This window comes from Cervus canadensis, chromosome 6, assembly GCF_019320065.1.
Source record: "Cervus canadensis isolate Bull #8, Minnesota chromosome 6, ASM1932006v1, whole genome shotgun sequence".
NCBI classification, from domain to species: Eukaryota; Metazoa; Chordata; class Mammalia; order Artiodactyla; family Cervidae; genus Cervus; species Cervus canadensis.
This window is the reverse complement of record NC_057391.1, coordinates 13,185,180-13,203,888: the sequence shown is the minus strand read 5'-3', so window position 1 is coordinate 13,203,888 and position 18,709 is coordinate 13,185,180. Positions and strand designations below refer to the sequence as shown.

The window sequence follows — 18,709 nt, the reverse complement described above, 5'->3', positions numbered from 1 at the left end:
GGAACCGCTTCAGAAGGGACTGGTGCAACAGATTAAAATGCTAAAGGATCTTCTCTAGACAGGAAATGCAGAAAGGTTGTATAAATGTGAACCCAAACCAACAAAGTAAATGGCAACGGGACCACACCTATCAATAATTACCCTAAATGTAAATGGGTTGAATGCCCCAACCAAAAGACAAAGATTGGCTGAATGGATACAAAAACAAGACCCCTATATATGCTGTCTACAAGAGACCCACCTCAAAGCAAGAGACACATACAGACTAAAAGTGAAGGGCTGGAAAAAAATATTTCACGCAAACGGAGACGAAAAGAAAGCAGGAGTTGCAATACTCATATCAGATAAAATAGACTTTCAAATAAAGGATGTGAAAAGAGACAAAGAAGGACACTACATAATGATCAAAGGATCAATCCAAGAAGAAGATATAACAATTATAAATATATATGCACCCAACATAGGAGCACCGCAATATGTACGGCAACACTAACGAGTATGAAAGAGGAAATTAATAGTAACACAATAATAGTGGGAGACTTTAATACCCCACTCACAACTATGGATAGATCAACTAAACAGAAAACTAACAAGGAAACACAAACCTTAAATGACACAATGGACCAGCTAGACCTAATTGATATCTATAGGACATTTCACCCCAAAACAATCAACTTCACCTTTTTCTCAAGTGCACACGGAACCTTCTCCAGAATAGATCACATCCTGGGCCATAAATCTGGTCTTGGAAAATTCAAAAAAATTGAAATCATTCCAGTCATCTTTCTGACCACAGTGCAGTAAGATTAGATCTCAATTACAGGAAAAAAATTGTTAAAAATTCAAACATATGGAGGCTAAATAACACGCTTCTGAATAACCAACAAATCATAGAAGAAATCAAAAAAGAAATCAAAATATGTATAGAAATGAATGAAAATGAACACACAACAACCCAAAACCTATGGGACACTGTAAAAGCAGTGCTAAGGGGAAGGTTCATAGCATTACAGGCTTACATCAAGAAACAAGAAAAAGCCAAATAAATAACCTAACTCTACACCTAAAGCAATTAGAGAAGGAAGAAATGAAGAACCCCAGAGTTAGCAGAAGGAAAGAAATCTTAAAAATCAGGGCAGAAATAAATGCAAAAGAAACTAAAGAGACCATAGCAAAAATCAACAAAGCTAAAAGCTGGTTTTTTGAAAAAATAAACAAAATTGACAAACCATTAGCAAGACTCATTAAGAAACAAAGAGAGAAAAACCAAATTAACAAAATTAGAAATGAAAATGGAGAGATCACAACAGACAACACTGAAATACAAAGGATCATAAGAGACTACTACCAGCAGCTCTATGCCAATAAAATGGACAACTTGGATGAAATGGACAAATTCTTAGAAAAGTATAACTTTCAAAAACTGAACCAGGAAGAAATAGAAGATCTTAACAGACCATCACAAGCAAGGAATCGAAACTGTCATCAAAAATCTTCCAGCAAACAAAAGCCCAGGACAGATGGCTTACAGCTGAATTCTACCAAAAATTAGAGACGAGCTAACACCTATCTATCAAACTCTTCCAGAAAATTGCAGTATGAAGGTAAGTTTCCAAACTCATTCTATTGAGGCCACCATCACCCTATTCCAAAACCAGACAAAGATTCCACAAAAAAGAAAACTACAGGCCATATCACTGATAAACATAGATGCAAAATTCCTTAAGAAAATTCTAGCAAACAGAATCCAATAACATATTAAACAGATCATGCATCATGACCAAATGGGCTTTATCCCAGGGATGCAAGGATTCTTTAATATCCACAAATCAATCAATGTGATACATCACATTAACAAATTAAAAGATAAAAGCCACATGATTATCTCAATAGATGCAGAGAAAGCCTTTTACAAAATTCAACACCCATTTATGATTAACTCTCCAAAAAAGCAGGAATAGAAGGAACATACCTCACATAATAAAAGCTATATATGACAAACCCACAGCAGGCATCACCCTCAATGGTGAAAAATTGAAAGCATTTCCCCTGAAATCAGAACAAGACAAGGGTGCCCACTCTCACCACTACTATTCAACATAGTGTTGGAAGTTTTGGCCACAGCAATCAGAGCAGAAAAAAAAAATAAAAGGAATCCAGATAGGAAAAGAAGAAGTGAAACTCTCACTGTTTGCAGATGACATGATCCTCTACATAGAAAACCCTAAAGACTCTACCAGAAAATTACTAGAGCTAATCAATGAATATAGTAAAGTTGCAGGATATAAAATTAACACACAGAAATCCCTTGCATTCCTATATACTAACAATGAAAAAAACAGAAAGAGAAATTAAGGAAACAATACCATTCACCATTGCAACAAAAAGAATAAAATACTTAGGAGTATATCTACCTAAAGAAACAAAAGACCTATACATAGAAAACTATAAAACACTGATGAAAGAAATCAAAGAGGACACCAAAACAGATGGAGAACATACCGTGTTCATGGATTGGAAGAATCAAAATTGTCAAAATGGCTATTCTACCCAAAGCAATCTATAGATTCAATGCAATCCCTATCAAGCTACCAACGGTATTTTTCACAGAACTAGAACAAATAATTTCACAATTTGTATGGAAATACAAAAAACCTCGAACAGCCAAAGTAATCTTGAGAAAGAAGAATGGAACTGGAGGAATCAACCTGCCTGACTTCAGACTCTACTACAAAGCCACAGTCATCAAGACAGTATGGTACTGGCACAAAGACAGAAATATAGATCAATGGAACAGAATAGAAAGCCCAGAGATAAATCCACGAACCTATGGACACCTTATCTTTGACAAAGGAGGCAAGGATATACAATGGAAAAAAGACAACCTCTTTAACAAGTGGTGCTGGGAAAACTGGTCAACCACTTGTAAAAGAATGAAACTAGAACACTTTCTAACACCATACACAAAAATAAACTCAAAATGGATTAAAGATCTAAATGTAAGACCAGAAACTATAAAACTCCTAGAGGAGAACATAGGCAAAACACTCTCCGACATAAATCACAGCAGGATCCTCTATGACCCACCTCCCAGAATATTGGAAATAAAAGCAAAACTAAACAAATGGGACCTAATGAAACTTAAAAGCTTTTGCACAACAAGGAAACTATAAGCAAGGTGAAAAGACAGCCCTCAGATTGGGAGAAAATAATAGCAAATGAAGAAACAGACAAAGGATTAATCTCAAAAATATACAAGCAACTCCTGCAGCTCAATTCCAGAAAAATAAATGACCCCATCAAAAAATGGGCCAAAGAACTAAACAGACATTTCTCCAAAGAAGACATACAGATGGCTAACAAACACATGAAAAGATGCTCAACATCACTCATTATTAGAGAAATGCAAATCAAGACCACAATGAGGTACCATTACACGCCAGTCAGGATGGCTGCTATCCAAAAGTCTACAAGCAATAAATGCTGGAGAGGGTGTGGAGAAAAGGGAACCCTCTTACACTGTTGGTTGGAATGCAAACTAGTACAGCCGCTATGGAGAACAGTGTGAAGATTCCTTAAAAAACTGGAAATAGAACTGCCATATGACCCAGCAATCCCACTTCTGGGCATACACACTGAGGAAACCAGATCTGAAAGAGACACGTGCACCCCAATGTTCATCGCAGCACTGTTTATAATAGCCAGGACATGGAAGCAACCTAGATGCCCATCAGCAGATGAATGGATAAGGAAGCTGTGGTACATATACACCATGGAATATTACTCAGCCATTAAAAAGAATTCATTTGAATCAGTCCTAATGAGATGGATGAAACTGGAGCCCATTATACAGAGTGAAGTAAGCCAGAAAGATAAAGAACATTACAGCATACTAACACATATATATGGAATTTAGAAAGATGGTAACGATACCTATATGCAAAACAGAAAAAGAGACACAGAAATACAGAACAGACTTTTGAACTTTGTGGGAGAATGTGAGGGTGGGATATTTCAAAAGAACAGCATGTATACTATCTATGGCGAAACAGATCACCAGCCCAGGTGGGATGCATGAGACAAGTGCTCTGGCCTGGTGCACTGGGAAGACCCAGAGGAATCGGGTGGAAAGGGAGGTGGGAGGGGGGATCGGGATTGGGAATACATGTAAATCCATGGCTGATTCATATCAATGTATGACAAAACCCACTGGGAAAAAAAAAAAATACTGGTGTGGGTTGCCTTGCCCTTCTCCAGGGGATCTTTCCAACCAAGGAATCAAACCCACGTCTCTTGCATCTCCTGCGTTGGCAGGTGGGTTCTTTACCACTAGTGCCACCGGGGAAGCCCCATATCAGAGTTTCCTCTACCCAACTGAGACTGAAACCATCCCTCCCAACCCCAACCCCCCAGGGCATTGGAACATTTTGGTGGAATCCTGAGGATGTCACCTCTTTCAGGAAGAATCAGACACATTGTTTACTTCCCAGTTTCACTTGTTGCCTCCAAGTTCCCTTGTCAGAAAAGAAAAATGATAAGAAGGCCTGCTTGATTGTCTTCTCTCCAGATTTTGTAGTATTTCTGAGGATCTCAATATTTTGAGGATTCTCAAAATGCCAGTAGTATTTCTAAGGGCTGAGGCGGGGTGAGGCAAGGAGCTATGGGGCACCCTCTACTCTGCTCCAAAATCTCCTGCTTAGTGAATTTAAGAAATTATGTACAACCTTCATGACCATATTCAGCAACTCTGGCCCAACACTGGTCCTCATCTGATGGATAGGGAAACTAAAAATCAGAAAGGGAAAATACTTGGAACACATGCATAATCTGCCTTGTAGTTCAGAGGCACAACTAAAATGCATGTCACTGTTCATGCCCCAGTGCTTCATGCTATATTTTCTTGGTTCCTGAGTTCTTGAACCTTTAAGCAAACACATCTCAGGTTGTCAGTTCATAGTAAAATCCTACCACTTTGTGCCCTATCTCACTCCTTTCCAAGTGACATTTAATTTAGAAATAGCAGGAGTCTCACCTTCTCTCAGACTAAGTGAAACAGGAGAGGAGAGGGCAAGGCACAACATTTAAAAGAAAGACATAGATATACGACATGACAAGAAATGGTTAGAACCAAGCAGGTCCAAGATGGCAGAAGATTCAACTTCCATTGGACCTTGACCTTCATTATACACTTGTTGTAATACATTAGCATGCTAAAGAACATACCCACCAGCACCATGACAGTTCTGAAGCTAACCATTGCTGTTCAATTGCTAAGTCATGTCTTACTCTTCGAGACCCCATGGACTGCAGCACGCCAGGCTTCCCTGTCCTTTACTTCTCCAAGAGTTTGCTCAAACTCATGTCCACTGAATCAGTGATGCCATCCAACCATCTCATCCTCTGTCATCCACTTCAATGACCTCTTCCTCCCTTCAATCTTTCCCAGCATCAGGGTCTTTTCCAAGGAGTCGTCTTTTCAGTGGCTGAAGTATCAAAGTTAAAGCATCAGGCCATCCAATGAATATTCAAGGTTGATTTCCTTTAGGATGGACTGGTTTGATCTCCTTGCTAACCAAGGGACTCTCAAGAGTCTCCTCCAGCACCACTTGGACAGCATCAGTTTCTCAGCGCTCAGCCTTATTTATGGTCCAACTCTCAGATCCATACATGACTACTGGGAAAACCATAGCTTTGACTATATGGACCTTCATCAGCAAAATAATGTCTCTGCTTTTTAATACACTGTATAGGTTTGTAATAGTTTTTCTTCCAAGGAGCAAGCGTCTTTTAATTTCATGGCTGCAATCACTGTCCACAGTGATTTTGGAGCTCAAGAAAATAAGGTCTGTTACTGTTTCCATTGTTTCCCCATCTATTTGCCAGGAAGTGATGGGATCAAATGCCACAATCTTAGTTTTTTGAATGTTGAGTTTTAAGCCAGCTTTTTCACACTCCTCTTTCACCTTCATCAAGAAGCTCTTTCGTTCTTTGTTTTCTGCCATTAGGTGGTATCATCTGCATATCTGGGGTTATTGATATTTCTCCCAGCAATCTTGGTTCTAGCTTGTGCTTCATCCAGCCTGGCATTTTGCATGATGTACTCTGCATGTATGTTAAATAAATAGGGTGACAATATACAGCCTTGACGTACTCCTTTCCCAATTTTGAACCAGTCCATTGTTCCATGTCTGGTTCTAACTGCTTCTCGACCTGCATACAGGTTTCTCAGAAGGCAGGTAAGGTGGTCTGGTATTCCCATATCTTTAAGAATTTTCCAGTTTGTTGTGATCCACACAGTCAAAGGCTTTAGCATAGTCAATGAAGCAGAAGTAGATGTTTTTCTGGAATTCTCTTGCTTTTTCTATGACCCAGTGGATGTGAAGCTAACCATAAAGGCCCAAAGTGGGCATGGCCAAATTCCTAGAAATCTCCACCCTTTTCCTGAAATAATGGGAGTAATCCTTCCACTCATTAGCCTAGGAAATTATCCAGCCCATAAAAACTAACCATACCATACTTTGAGGCTCTCTCACCTTCTGAGATGGCCCACACTCTGTCTGTGGAGTGTGTTTCTCTCTAAATAAGTCCACTTCTTACCTATCACTTTGTCTCTCACTGAATTCTTTCCCAATGAGACATCAAGAACCTGAAATTCACTGGGAACATAAGGATTACCAGTATTCTTGGAACTAGTAGAAAAACTCTCTGGAGAGGCTTCTGCAGCACAAAAGCAAGAATCCTGAGTTTGAGAACTGTATTTGAATCCCAGCTTTGCCATTTACTTAGCAATGTACAGGGTAGGCATAAGTCATTTACTATCTCTGAGCCTCAGTTTTATCTTCTGTAAAGTAGGGATATTCTTACAGAGCAGCTGAATTTCATGTAAAGGATCTATTCCTGGAGACATTTTATCATTGTAAACTCATATAATTCAAAACAACTAGATGAAGAATGGCAAGTATGGCAAAGATGTCTGGTGAACCATCAGTGTACTGCTCAACCAGAAACCGCATTTCCCAGACCCTCTTGTAGCTTCCCATGTCTTTGTGACAAGTTCTGGCTGGCAGTATAGAAACTGCAGTGATTCTCCTGGTTGGACGACAGAAAGATGGTGGGAGAGGCAGTTGTCTTAGATCACAGACGGAAAACAGCCTGTTCAGTAGGACAGAGCAGTAAAATGGAAAGTGTGTGGTGCCTGGCATTGTAGAGCTGCTGTGTCAGCCACAAACTGCTCTGCTGAAACTGTGACACTAAGAGGCATTAAGTAGTGTTGCATTTAATCTGTTATTTGTTAAACTATTATCCTGAATTACACAGGATATTTTTATTTACTCAAGTGGTACCTCCCTTAAGCTTAAATAGATTTTAAATTTGCTCAGATTGATCCAGCTTTGTAAGAAAATGAAATTTTTTTGTTTTTTAACTTGGGGAGATTTGAATCATTTCAAACTTTGTGTATAAAGCCAGAATTCATTATTTTACATCATGGTATTTCAAGTTTATATAATTCAATTTCACATAAAATTCAGCATAACTGGGCTTCCATAAGGTCACTGTGAGGAATTAACATGTTAATATATGGAAATACACATGATAAACTTTTCTTGATACCAGAAACTAGGTTTCATTTTTGTCTCACATAAACACTTTATTGAAGTGTGATATTTTTTAAAGGCACAAATCATAAAGTCATCAATTGATAAATTTTTACAAAATAACCTCTGTAGGTAACCAGCCTTCAGAAAAAGAGGTACAACACTGCAAGCAACCAAGGGACTTCACTCACGTTCCCTCCCAGTTGCTTTCATAACCCAAAGGTAACCACGATTCTGAATTCTATCACCAGCTATAAGTTTTCCGCTTTTGAACTTAACATAAATGGATTATTACAATATGTATTCTTTTGTATCTGACTTTTTTCTTTTAAAATTGGTGTGAGATTTATCCATATTTTTATATATAGCAGTGTGTTCACACCATTGTATTGATTTTGAGTTATATTAAAAATTATATTTATAGCTATAAACAGTAAGACTTGAGCCTCCAAACTCCCCACTTTTTTCCATTGTTTATGAGATTTCTTCTGGAACACTCTTTCTCCCTCTTTCTCTCTCTCAGCTCTGGCTATTATCTGTCACTTTTAAAAACTGCCTTAAAGGTAATATCCTCTCGGAAATCACCTCTGATCTCTTCTTCCTCTGAGTTCATATAGCTTTTCTTTGTACTTTGCTTATTTCATTTACAACATATATTTTAGGTATTTGTGTAATACCCTGAAGGCGTTACATAATCCAGAATTTATCTGAATCTGTCTTTCAATATCATTTGAATAAATAGAGCAAAAATTTTTTTTGAAATATAATCACTTAAGACATTGGAAAGAAGCAATTAATATAACCATATTAATAGCAAATATTTTCCTTTTGGATAAACATAGTACAATAGCAAGACTGAAAAATGGGCTAGTCACCATCGTAGTAATGATAGCTTATAACAGATTAATCCTCCTTAAAATAACAATTATACATTCTGGAAAATATTAAAAAAGGAAAAACTATTTGAAGGTACACAGGTAAATTGAAAACAGGCAGAAACTAAAAGGGAGTTGATGTGGAAATAAGGAAACTATTGGCAGATCAAATTGCCAACATCTGCTGGATCATCAAGAAAGCAAGACAGTTGCAAAAAATATCTACTTCTGCTTTATTGACTATGCCAAAGCCTTTGACTGTGTGGATTACAACAAACTGTAGAAAATTCTTAAAGAGATGGGAATACCAGATCATCTGACCTGAAACATGAGAAATCTGTATGCAGGTCAAAAAGCAACAGTTAGAACTGGACATGGAACAACAGACTGGTTCCAAATAGGGAAAGGAGAATGTCAAGGCTATATATGGTCATGCTGCTTATTTAAATTATATGCAGAATACATCATGTGAAATGCTGGACTGGGTGAAGCACAAACTGGAATCAAGATTGCTGGAACAAATATCAATAACCTCAGATATGCAGATGACACCACCCTAATGACAGAAAATGAAAAACTAAAGAGCCTCTTATAGAAAGTGAAAGAGGAGAGAGAAAAAGTTGGCTGAAAACTCAACATTCAGAAAACTAAGATCATGGCATCCGGTCCAATCACTTCACGGCAAAGAGATGGGGAAACAATGGAAACTTTAAAAGTGAGAAACTTTATTTTCGGGGGCTCCAAAATCACTGTAGATGGTAACTGCAGCCATGAAATTAAAAGATGTTTGCTCCTTGGAAGGAAGCTATGACCAACCTAGACAGCATATTAAAAAGCAGAGACATTACTTTGCTAACAAAGGTCTGTCTGGTCAAAGCTATGGTTTTTCCAGTAGTCATGTATGGATGTTAGAGTTAGACTAAAAAGAAAGCTGAGAGCCAAAGAATTGATGCTTTTGAACTGTGTTGTTGAAGAAGACTCTTGAGAGTCCCTTGGACTGCAAGGAGATCCAACCAGTCCATCCTAAAGGAGATCAGTCCTGAATGTTCATTGGAAGGACTGATGTTGAAGCTGAAGCTCCAATACTTTGGCAACCTGATGCAAAGAGCTGACTCATTGGGAAAAGACCCTGATGCTGGGAAAGATTGAAGGCAGAAGGAGAAGGGGACAACAGAGGATGAGATGGTTGGATGGCATTACCGACTCAATGGGCATGAGTTTGAGTAAACTGCGGGAGTTGGTGATGGACAGGGAGGCCTGGCATGCTGCAGTCTATGGGGTCGCAAAGAGTCGGACACGATTGAGTGACTGAACTGAACTGATATTATGAATACTTTTTTCTACTCTGTCGCTTGGCATTTCATTATCTTACTGGTGTCTTTGTTTTTAACTAAAATTTTTAATTTATTAATTAAAAAAATAAATGTTTGGCTGTGCTGAGTCTTTTTTGCTGTGTGAGGGCTTTCTTCAGTTGCGGTGCTCTGGCTTCTCATTGTGGTGGCTTCTTTTGTTGCAGAGCAGAGGTTCTGGAAGGCATGGGCTTTAGTAGTTGTGGACACAGGTGCAATAGTTGTGGCACACAGGCTTAGTTGCCCTGCAGTATGTGGAATCTTCCCAGATTAGGGATCAAACTGGTGTCCTTTGTATTGGCAGGTGGATTCTTTACCACTGGACCACCAGGAGAGTCCTGTTTTTAACTAAACTTTTGATTTTGAGATAATTGTGGATTCACATGCAATTGTAAGTAATAATGCAGGCAGATCCTTTGCACTCTTAACTCAATTTTTCTCATAATAGCATATTGCCAAAGTATAGTACAATATGACAACTGAAATACTGATACAGCTAAGATATGGAACATTTCCTCTAGCTCATGGATTCCTCATGTTATCCACTAATAGCCACAGGAACACCCCTCCCACCCCACACTCCTTTAAACCCTGACAACAACTAATCTGTTCTCTATTTCTGTAATTTATCATTTAAAATATGTTAGATAAATGGACTCTTACAGCATGTAACCTTTTGGAATTGTTTTTTTCACTCAACGTAATTCTTTGAGGATTTAATCCAGGTTGTTGCTTATGTCAGCAGTTTATTCCTTTTTGTTGCTGACTAGTAACCCACAGTATGAGTACCACAACTGTTAAACCATTTGCCTGTTAAAGGGTGTATGGGCTGTCTCCAGTGTTTGGTGACGATGAAAAAAGTTGCTGTGCACCTTTGTGTGCAGCTTTTTATATGAACCTACTTGTCGTTTCTTTAGGACAGATTCCCAGGGGCGTAACTGCTGGATCTCATGGTAGTCGCATGCTTCTTTCCTCCGCGTACATTTAGAGCTTCATCAGACGGTGTTATGAGTTTTGTTTCAACATCGATATAATTTAGAAAACTCAAGAAGAAAAAGCAAGTCTATTGTTTTTACCCATATTTCTGCTTTACTGTGGTCTTTCTTCTTTTCTGATATTCCAAAATTCTTTCTTTTATCATTTTCAATCTATTTAGAGTATTTTCTTTAGCCAGTGTTTAGGGTCAGTGTAAACAATATTACTCTGTAAAGCAATATTGCATAGGAACCTGGAATGATAGGTCCATGAATCAAGGCAAGTTGGAAGTGATTAAACAGAAGATGGCAAGAGTGAACATCGACCTTTTAGGAATCAGCAAACTAAAATGGACTGGAATGAGTGAATTTAATTCAGATGACCATTATATCTACTACTGTGGGCAAGAATCCCTTAGAAGAAATGGAGTAGTCATCACAGTCAACAATAGAGTCTGAAATGCAGTACTTGGATGCAGACTCAAAAACGACAGAATGATCTCTGTTCATTTCTAAGGCTAAGCATTCAATATCACAGCAATCCAAGTCTATGCCCCGACCAGTAATGCTGAAGAAGCTGAAGTTGAACGGTTCTATGAAGACCTACAAGACCTTCTAGAACTAACACCCAAAAAAGATGTCCTTTTCATTATAGGGGACTGGAATGCAAAAGTAGGAAGTCAAGAAACACCTGGAGTCACAGGCAAATTTGGCCTTGGAGTATAAAATGAAGTAGGGTAAAGGCTAATAGAGTTTTACCAAGAGAATGCACTGGTCATAGCAAATACCCTCTTCCAACAAGACAAGAGAAGATTCTACACATGGACATCACCAGATGGTCAACACCAAAATCAGATTGATTATATTCTTTGCAGTCAAAGATAGAGAAGTTCTATACAGCCAGCAAAAACAAGACCGAGCTGACTGTGGCACAGATCATGAACTCCTTATTGCAAAATTCAGACTTAAATTGAAGAAAGTAGGGAAAACCACTAGACCATTCAGGTCTGACCTAAATTAGATCCCTTACGACTATACAGTGGAAGTGACAAATAGATTCAAGGGATTAGATCTGATAGACAGAGTGCCCTAATAACTATGGACAGAGGTTTGTTACATTGTACAGGCAACAGGGAACAAGACCATCCCCCCAAAAAAGAAATGCAAAAAGGCAAAATGGTTGTCTGAGGAGGCCTTACAAATAGCTGTGAATAGAAGAGAAGTGAAAGGCAAAGGAGAAAAGGAAATTACACCCGTTTGAATGCAGAGTTCCAAAGAACAGCAAGGAGAGATAGGAAAGCCTTCCTGAGCAATCAATGCAAAGAAACAGAGGAAAACAATAGAACGGGAAAGTCTAGAGATCTCTTCAAGAAAATTAGAGATACCAAGGGAACATTTCATGCAAAGATGGGCTCAATAAAGGACAGAAATGGTTGGACCTAACAGAAGCAGAAGATATTAAGAAGAGGTGGCAAGAATACACAGAAGAAGTGTACAAAAAAGATCTTCATGACCCAGATAATCATGATAGTGTGATCCCTCACCTAGAGCCAGACATCCTGGAATGTGAAGTCAAGTGGGCCTTAGGAAGCATCACTGCAAACAAAGATAGTGGAGGTGATGGAATTCCAGTTGACCGATTTATTTCAAATCCTAAAAGATGAATCTGTGAAAGTGCTGCACTCAATGTGCCAGCAAATTTGGAAAACTCAGCAGTGGCCACAGAACTGAAAAAGTCAGTTTTCATTCCAATCCCAAAGAAAAGCAATGCCAAAGAATGATCAAACTAACAAACAGTTGCACTCATCTCACATGCTAGTTAAGTAATGCTCAACATTAGCCAAGCCAGACTTCAACAATATGTGAATGGTGAACTTCCAGATCAAGCTGGGTTTAGAAAAGGCAGAGGAACCAGAGATCAAATTGCCAACATCCGTTGGAACATTAAAAAAGCAAGAGAGTTTCAGAAAAATATCTACTTCTGCTTTATTGACTATGTCAAAGCCTTTGTGTGGTCCACAACAAACTCTGGAAAATTCTTAAAGAGAAGGGAATATCAGACCGCCTGACCTCCCTCTTGAGAAATCTGTATGCAGGCTAGGAAGCAACAGTTAGAACTGGACATGGAACAACAGACTGGTTCCAAATAGGCAAAGCAGTACATCAAGACTGTATATTGTCACCCTGCTTATTTAACTTATATGCAGAGTACATCATGAGAAACACTATGCTGGAAGCACAAACTGGAATCAAGATTGCCGGGAGAAATATCAATAATCTCAGATGTGCAGATGAGATCACCTTTATGGCAGAAAGTAAAGAAAAATTAAAGAGCCTCTTGATGAAAGTGAAAGAGGATAGTGAAAAAGCTGGCTTAAAACTCAACATTCAGAAAACTAAGATCATGGTATCTGGTCCCATCACTTCCTGGCAAATAGATGGGGAAACAGTGGATACAGTGACAGACTTTATTTTTTGTGCTCCAAAATCACTGCAGATAGTGACTGCAGCTATGAAATTAAAAGACGCTTGCTCCGTGGAGGAAAAGTTATGACCAACCTAGACAGCATATTAAAAAGCAGAGACATTACATTGCTGACAAAAGTCCGACTAGTCAAAGTTCTGGTTTTTCCAGTAGTCATGTATGGATGTTTGAGTTGGACTGTAGAGAAAGTTGAGAGCCCAAGAATTGATGCTTTTGAACCGTGATGTTAGAGAAGACTCATGTGAGTCCCTTGGTCTGCAAGGAGATCCAAACAGTCCTCCTAAAGGAAATCAGTCCTGAATATTCATTAGAAGGATGATGTTGAACCTGAAACTCCAATACTTTGGCCACCTGATGTGAAGAACTGACTTACTAGTAAAGACCCTGATGCTGGGAAAGATTGAAGGTGGTTGGACAAGGGGCCGACAGGATGAGATGGTTGGATGGTGCCACTGACTCAATGGACATGAGTTTTAGTAAGCTCCAGGAGTTGGTGATGGACAGGGAAGCCTGGCGTGCTGCAGCCCATGGCGTCGCAAAGAGTCAGAAATGACTGAGCAACTGAACTGAATTGAACTGAACATTTGAGGTTTATGTATGTGATTCAAAAGTACATCTCAGTTGATAAGGTGCAAAGTGACTATAATTTAAGAAGAAAGGCACAGTTTCACTTGCTAAAGAAGAAAAAGGATGTACTTTAAGTCTATCATAAAGGCTGAAAATGAAGGGGAATCCCAAAAAGGAGAAAGTTATATGGCAGGGATTCAAAACTGGCAAATAAATGACATGCAAATACTTATGTCAGAAAGTGAAGATGAATTAAAAAGCCTCTTGATGAAAGTGAAAGAGGAGAGTGAAAAAGTTGACTTAAAGCTCAACATTCAGAAAACTAAGATCATGGCATCTGGTCCCATCACTTCATGGGAAATAGATGGGGAAACAGTGGAAGCAGTGGCTGACTTTATTTTTCTGGGCTCCAAAATCACTGCAGATGGTGATTGCAGCCATGAAATTAAAAGACGCTTACCCCTTGGAAGGAAAGTTATGACCAATCTAGACAGCATATTAAAAAGCAGAGACGTTACTTAGCCAACCAAGATCCATCTGGTCAAGGCTATGGTTTTTCCAGTGGTCATGTATGGATGTGAGAGTTGGACTGTGAAGAAAGCTGAGCACCGAAAAATTGATGCTTTTGAACTATGGTGTTGGAGAAGACTCTTGAGAGTCCCTTGGACTGCAAGGAGATCCAACCAGTCCATCCTAAAGGAGATCAGTCCTGGGTGTTCATTGGAAGGACTGATGCTGAAGCTGAAACTCCAATACTTTGACCATCTCATGCGAAGAGTTGACTCATTGGAAAAGACCCTGATGCTGGGAGGGATTGGGGGCAGGAGGAGAAGGGGACAACAGAGGATGAGATGGCTGGATGGCATCACCAACCCGATGGGCATGCATTTGAGTAAACTCCAGGAGTTGGTGATGGACAGGGATGCCTGGCGTGCTGCGATTCATGGGGTCGTAAAGAGTCGGACACAACTGAGTGACTGAACTGAACTGAAATACCTGGATGACCTTTGAGGTACACATATACGGAAGTGATTCTAAGAATCCCAGAAAGATGCAATAGTCAGCAATCTGAAAAACTGAGCACTGAAAAGTCTTAGCAGAGATTTCAGCTTCTACCCACTCAGGCCAGCATTTGGAATTTGAGTCTCACCAAATTAATTGCCTACTTGAGTAAGAATTAACACATGGTGACAGAATTCACAGTTTGTGTAACACATTTATAATGTCCTTAATGATAACATGTTACTATATTAGCTAAGAAGTAGAGGAAAATATTATCCATGCAAGAGAAATTGTCATCAATAAGTGATTAACCAGTTTACAGCATAGATTGTGGTGATGGTTTCACCACACCCATCAAGTTGTATACACTAAATATGTACAGATTTTATATGTCAATCATACCTTAATAAATTAGTTTTTTACAAAAGAAAGATGTAAAGATAATCCAGAGAGTAGACTTAGCAGAAAAGAACTTTAAAGCTGTTATACATATTTTAAATTAATAATTAATTAAATAATAATTAATTAACAAATGGAAAATCTTGGTTGAAAAATGAAAACTATAAAGAAAGAACTAAATGGAAATTTTGGAACTGAAAAGTAAAATGTCTGAGATGACAAGTTCATTGGATAGTCTTGATGGCAGATTGAAGGGAGCATAAGAAGCAAGAGAGATTAATAGATGTTATTTAATCTCAAGAGGAAAAAGAAAAAAATAATACAAAAAAGAATAGACCCTCTGTGACCCATGAAATTTCATGATGTATATTTTATATGTAATTGAAATCCCAGAAAGAGGAGAAACAGAAATGTGGAGAAAACTGTTAAAGAAATAATGGCCAAAATGTTCCCCAATTTTCTGGAAAACATAAAGTTACACATCCTAGAAGCTCAATGAATCTGAAGGAGAATAAAGACAAAGAAAGTCACACATGGACACATCATGATCAAATCCTTGGAAGACAAAGACAGAGGAAACTTGAAAGTAGACAGGAAAGAAAAAAAAATTTTATACAGGGACTCAATGATCCAGATGATGGCTAACTTCTCATCAGAAACAATGGAACTTAAAAGTGTTAATATTAAAAACCCAAAACCTGGCAACTCAAAATTCTCTATAAAGGGAAATACTGTTTTTCTGATAAAAGCAGACAGCATTATAGTAAGTCTTACATAAGCAGTATGAGTTATAAGAAATGCTTAAAGGAAGTTCTTCAGGCTGACAGAAAATGATCCAAGATGGAAACTTAGAACTCTATAGTAAATATAAGACTATATATTTTATATTTTTGTCTTAATTTCTCTTAAAGATAATTGAGTATTTAAGGCAAAAATTATAACCTATGCAGTTTATTACATGATAACAAAAGCACAAAGAATTGGGAGGTAAATGGAATTCTATAGTTGCAAGTTCCTTATATCGTATGTGATATAAGTTAAGTTATAAGTTAAGGATGCATATTGTAATTGCTAGAGCAACCACTAAAAGTAATACAAAGAGGTACAGCTTAAAAGCCAATAAAACAGAATATTTTTTAAAAATTTAAAAAGTAAAGCAGGAAATAAAGGGACAGAAAAAGAGTTGGGAAAAAATAGAAAACGAGTAGAAAAATGGTTGTTCTAAATCAAATCATGTCAATGACGACAGTAAATAGAAACTGATTAAATGTTAATTGAAAATGAGAGATTATCAGGCTGGATTTTAAAAACAAGGTAAAACTATATGCTATCTTTAAGAGATGGATTTTAGTTTTAAAGACACAGGATTGAGTAATAACAACAACAACAAAAAGATTAAAATGCCATGTAAACAGTAAGCAAAGAAAAGAGTGGCTTTTAAAATATCAGACAAAGTAGATTTTAAGACACAGAGTATCATCAAAGAGAAAGAGGAATAAAAAGTTTAGTTGGTTGAGAAAACATAAAAATTATAAACATGTATGTCTCTAATAACATTAATACAAAGTATATGTAATAAAAATGATCAAAACTAAAGAAAGAGACAAATCTTTGATTAGAGGTGAAGATTTTAAAATTCCTCCCTCAGTAATTTGTAGAACAAATAGACTTTAAGAATCATTAAGAGTATAGAAGAAGAAAAAAAAAAAAGTATAGAAGATTGTGGGATTCCCTGCTGGCCCAATGATTAGGACTCTGCACTCTCAATGCAGAGTGCCCAGGTGCAATCCCTGGTTGGGGAACTAAGACCTCACAAGCCATGTGGCATGCCCTCCTCTAAAAGTAAGGTTTTATCAACATAGGTTTCATTACAGAATCTAAATATTCTCTAAATTATGAGGAAAAAAAGAATATAGATAATCTGAATATCACCAACAGCCATCATGACCTAATCAATATTTATAGACCACTCCAACCAACAACAGTGAGACAGACATTCTTTTCAAATGTACGTGAGAATTAACCAAACTAAATTATATCCTGGGCCACAAAATAAGTCTCAATCAATTTCAAAAGATTTAAATCTTATAAAACATATTCTTTGCCTCCAGTGGAATTAAATTAGAATTCAGTAAGAATGAGAAAACTAAAAAAACCAAAACCCCAAATATTTAGAAATTAACATGCTTCTAAATAGCTCACAAGTCAAAGAAAAAATCATTAAAGGAATTTTGAACTGAATGATATTGAAAATGTGACATATCAAAATGTGTGAGATACAGTTAAAAAACTGCTTAGAGGAAAGCTTATCAAGTCTAAATGCTTATTTTAGAAAATAAGAAAGGTCTAAAATCAGTGATCTAAGGTTCTATGTTAAGAAGCTTTTAAAAAAAAGAGTGAAATAAACTCAAAATAAGTGAAAGGAAGAAAATTTTAAAAAGAAATAAATGAAATAGAAAACAATTAACAGAGAAAATCAACAAAGCCCAAAGTGATTGTTAGAAAAGACTAATAAAATAGATAAACCCCAGGGAGAATGAGCAAGAAAAAGAAATCATAAATTATCAATATTAGATATAGGAAAGAGAGAAATAGAACAAGAGAGAAAGAAAGGAGGGAGGGAGGGAGAGAGGGAGGAAAGGAAAAAAAAGGGCAAACAGAAGGTCACTGTTCTCAGAATTGAGAAGGATCTCAGGATGATAAAAGGGTAGTTAGTAGCAGAAATCACCCTGGGATTCTGAACAGACTCAAAGAATGTGGTGAGTAAAGATGACCATGGAAAAGATGCCAAAAGAAATATTATATGAAACACAGAGAAATCTGAGGTGTAAACATCTGCACACCTCACAGGCCTTGAACAGTACATCACATTTAAAAAAAAAAAAAAGTGGAGTTTGTTATGATGCCCCCAAATCCCCAAGAAAATATTAAATTTCAGTAAAATGTGACTAAAGAAGGAAAATATGTAATATCGTCTAAAAATTTTTCCATTAAAAATAGTTACAATAAAATCCAGCCCTTAAGCAAAAATTTTTAAAGTTTGTTCCTTTGAATATGGTCTATAGCTATTCTGCAAAAAAAGAATTCTGAGGAAATTTTGGAAACATTGCTAATGGCATTGGCTACCCTCCTCTTAAAGATTCATAACGTACATCAACGTGTTAGTGACTCCAGGTGGCCTAATGGTATGAAAGTCAGTCTGTCTCTCTTTAACGTGGTGGTCCCCAGTTTTATGGGACCACAAAACTTTTCTTTCATGGAATACCTATTAACATTCCAAGGAACCAGTATTCTTTGGAATACATTTTGGAAAAAAACGATCAAAGGATTAAAACGTAGCTAACAACAGTACTTGCTGTAATTTGTTACTGTTAGACCATTCTACAAAGTTAAAAGATGAGTGATAACTTGATTTTACATGAAAATTTTCTTTGAAGGAACTTGAAGCACAATGGACTCAGGA

The 18,709-nt window shown here is 37.4% G+C and overlaps 1 protein-coding gene and 1 long non-coding RNA gene across 2 annotated transcripts in view; both read right to left on the bottom strand.

Annotated features, from left to right (window-relative positions):
* Positions 1 to 18,709, bottom strand: part of IQCH (IQ motif containing H) — a 236,794-nt gene that overhangs the window by 166,945 nt on the left and 51,140 nt on the right. The window lies entirely within an intron of this gene.
* On the bottom strand, positions 9,252 to 13,591 carry LOC122443077. Its single transcript, XR_006269897.1, has 3 exons — positions 13,349 to 13,591; positions 12,977 to 12,980; positions 9,252 to 9,275 (listed from the first exon to the last, which is right to left on the bottom strand). It is a non-coding gene; the product is annotated as an uncharacterized LOC122443077 (long non-coding RNA).